The 4,086-nt window shown below is 39.2% G+C and overlaps 1 pseudogene; it reads left to right on the forward strand.

Moving 5' to 3' along the window:
- On the forward strand, window positions 1–2,967 carry LOC100031463 (cyclin-A2-like; annotated as a pseudogene).
- The last annotated feature ends 1,119 nt before the right edge of the window (window positions 2,968–4,086 follow it).

Consider the following 4,086-nt stretch of genomic DNA (forward strand, 5'->3'; position numbering starts at 1 on the left):
ATGGCAATCCCAGTAGCCAGCCCCAACAAGGAACAGGACAACATCCAGCTGCACAAGCATGGTGGGGCAGCACTACACTCACTAGGATGTGCCCTATTCTGGGTATGCTGAGGACCAAAGGGCTTTCCTCAAGTTCAGTCCTTGGACAAGGCCTAGTCATGGACTTGACACCACAGAAGTCCAAAATCAGGAGGGTTTTCCTTTTTTTAGATCTGTGCTCCTTAATGATGAGCAGGGAATTGTTCAAACCGGTAATACTACCAAAAAACAGACTGTTTTCCCAATTCATCTAGATGAATCAGATCAGGAGAATGAGAAGAAATGCCCTGTCCTTAAAATGAAGGATTCTAAGGATCATGTGTTGGGTTGTAATTTAGCTGTTTCTCTACCAAAGATAGGGAAACTTTTGCTGCCCCTTGATTATTCATAGGATAATAATTTGAATACTTCCCTTATTATAGACATGTGGGTGATACTACACTCAGGAGAAAATCCATCAAATATCAATAAAGTCCTTAGCTACTGTTAAATTTGTGGTTGGACAGAATGTTTAATTGGTCACCAGGGATTTAATTTCTAAATCCCAAAAATGAATTATTAAAGTAAAATGGAATTCATGGTAGTTTATTTTATAATAGAAGGAAGATATGAAGGAAGAGAGAAAGAAAAGGAAAGGAGAGACACACACACATATACACACACACACAGAGAGTGAGCTCCAGCTTCCTCTGATTTCCAGGTAGGAATTTCTATGAACCATCCAGAGGAAAGGAGTCTCAAGATGATGGGCCTTTCCCAGAGGCTCAGACCTCCAGGAAGGACAAGGAAGGAAGTCAGCCTTTACACTCATCACATGGTTAGTTCAATGAGCAGATTCTTTTAGCAGCCTCCACTCCAGTAGGCTCCACTCCAAGTGTGTCTCTTTCAAACTCCCAGAAGAACAATCACCACCAATGCCTAGAAGACCAACAACCAACAACCAACCAGAAGACCAACCTCAACAACCAACCACCAGAAGACCCACCTCCCTCAGGCTCTTGTCTCTTTTTTAGACCTTTTTTCTTGTGTCACTTCCCCTAATTCCATGCCTACCAATCACAACTGACACTCTGCTCTAGGACTGTCCAGAAGGCAGTTAGATGATTCTAATTAATTACCCACTATAGCACACATGTGTCACAGATAAGTGGGATATTTACACCCTGGGTAATCAAATCTAACATAGGTAGATCTTCCCACTCAACTTCAAGTACTGTGCTTACATTTCTGGGGATTAAATCAACAAATAGGAGATTATAATTCAATCTTCACAATCAAGGAAGAGCTAAGTACCTTCATTGTTACAATCAGAGGAGAGCCAAATCCAATCTTCACATTACCATGAAGGCATCTCTTTATACCTTAGGGAAATAGTGGTTAAGTGTGAGCCCAAAGTGGGTTATATCAACAAGCAACCAGACAACGTTAAAACCATGAGGACTATCTTGGTGGACTGGCTGATGAAATAGAAACACTAGCTCCAGAATCATATTCTCCATTTGTTGTGAATCACATAGACTGTTGTTGGTGTAAAGATCATTTTGGCCTTTTGATGTAAATCTAAATAATTGGTTGTCAGGGATGATTCCCAAATAATAAAATACCCAAGTCAGCTGGGAATTATGAAGATTTTAATTACTATAGAGAGAAGGAATTAAGGGAGAGAGAGAGAGAGAGAGAGAGAGAGAGAGAGAGAGAGAGAGAGAGAGAGAGACAGAGAGACAGAGAGACAGAGAGACAGAGAGACAGAGAAAAGAGAATTAATTTAAACTGCTCTGACTCAGGCTGAGCCAGGAAGTAGTTAAAGGCCTACGCCAAAGTGGCCTTCCTGAGTCTAAAGGAAAGGGAGTCAGTCTTATCACTCACCTCGAGACCATCTCCAAGGAAGCTCCAATCCTCCACTGAACTCAGTCTCCTGAACTGAGTTCTGAACTCCTGAACTGACTTTTAGCCTCCTTTTAAAGAGAATTTTCTCTTATGTCACCTCTCCTAAATTTTTACATCTACCAATCACAGTAGATGCTTTTTCCAGGACTGCCCATTCTTTAGTTCTCACCACTCTTTATTTCTCACCTTCTCTGGTTAGATTATATCTTCTAGTACTTCACACTTCTTTGTTAAGCTTGCCTTTTGTGAGTTACTTGACCTTTTTGTGATTAATTTAACCTTTTTATGTACTTAACACCCTTTTGTATTAGATCTAAAAATAGACTTAGCTTTAGGTTCTAGCTTCACTATAAGGTATGAATTAGTACCTTCATTGTTCAATCAGGAGTTTACAACTTTATATTTCCCTAAAGTATGTCTAATTAGGGTGGAGTAGTTTTTAAAATTCACATTGGGGAAGATTCTATTGTTCCAGACTGCTATGATGATGCTGGCCTCAAAGTTTAATGAAATCTACTCTCTGGAAATGGCCAGGTTTGGGTGCATCACAGATGTACACACACACACACACACACACACACACACACACACACACACACGCACAACTGGTCTTAAGAATGGAACACCTGATGCTGAAAGAAATGGCTTCTGACCTCATTGCACCAACCAGCTACCAGTTTCTCACTCCCTACTTCCTGCATTAGCAGCAATCTAATTCGAAGGTGAAGAGTTTAGCAATGTATATGGGAGAGTTAAGTTTAATTGATACTGATCCATGCATGAAATATTTAACATCCTTTACCACAGTAGCAGCCTTCCATGTATCATTCTACATCATCACTAAGAAAGATTGGCCAAAGTAATTAATCCAGAAAATGGGCTATATTCTGGAAAAATCTTAAACCATGTGTAATTAATCTCTACAAGCCCTACCTCAGAGCAGGACATCATGTGCAACAGTCTATAGGAGAAAAATACAAGAGCGTAAAGATCCATGATGTGTCCCTTATCAACCTTCCAGAACTATTAAACATACAGTGAGTGAGAGACTGTGCTGTAACTCCCACAGAAGTGATGCTGCACAGTTTTTATTGTGGGCCTGGGTTTCTTCATAATCATTTTGCAAAGTATGAGTTGAGGTCAATTGTTGATGATGACTTCTTTTTTTTTTATTTTTATGATTTTACTTTGAAAACTTTTGTATGTACAATTGATGTTCAGAGTTAGCGTTATATGTAAGTAGTTTTGTTTATGCATAATGAATATTAATTAAGCCCATACTTTAGGATTAAGAATTAATTTAGTGAACTGAATGAAAACAAGTCACTCATGGGGGCATTTGAACATAAACAGCCTGATACAAGAGAGCTCAACAGAAGGATTATCCAGGATAAAAAGTTGAAAATGTTGGCAGGCCTCCCTGTAGAGATTTTAAAGTCCATTTTCATAAGATTGATGTAGCTCAGGAGCCCTGGGATTAGATGGAATCTTATTTCTGGAATAAATCCTTGGACTTTTCCACTGGTCACTGCAGGTGGCCATGTGTGTTCTAGTTATCTAGCCATTAGAGTTATGTCTGTATTTCACCTGCTGAAAAATGGATCTCAGGATATAAGATAATATCAGATTGTAAAACAGATTTCTTCTTGATGGTGCATGCCACTTGTGTACCCAGACAACTCTAAAGGAGATGCTGATGGGAAGCAGAGTGTTTCCCAGACTGGTTCATATGGATTGTAAGCCTCACTCCACAGCTACATATAAGAAGGGTTGATATTCATAAAAACAAACTAGGAAAAAGGAAACTCCAAGTCATCCAAAATCTTACTAATGGATTAGAATCTTAGAATTAATAAGCACTGAGACAAGGGACCTGACTACAAATTAGGACCTCATGTGGAATAGAAACATGCCCCATTTTTCAGGTAAAATAATTACTCTAAGAAATTAAGGAACTGAATCAGTGGCCCAGATGCTGCATGGAGGTCTTCAGGGCCACAGGTCTGTCTATCAGGCCATGCCACCTGCTTCTCTTGGTCCTTCTATCCATTGTCTATGATCACAAGTAGGTTTAAGCACTCAAAGTAATCAATTTATATGAGAAGTTTCCTAAGGAATTTATTTTAAATCAAGAAAAGTACACGTAAAAATAAGCACCCA

The sequence above is a fragment of the Monodelphis domestica genome, chromosome 3, assembly GCF_027887165.1.
Source record: "Monodelphis domestica isolate mMonDom1 chromosome 3, mMonDom1.pri, whole genome shotgun sequence".
Lineage (NCBI taxonomy): Eukaryota > Metazoa > Chordata > Mammalia > Didelphimorphia > Didelphidae > Monodelphis > Monodelphis domestica.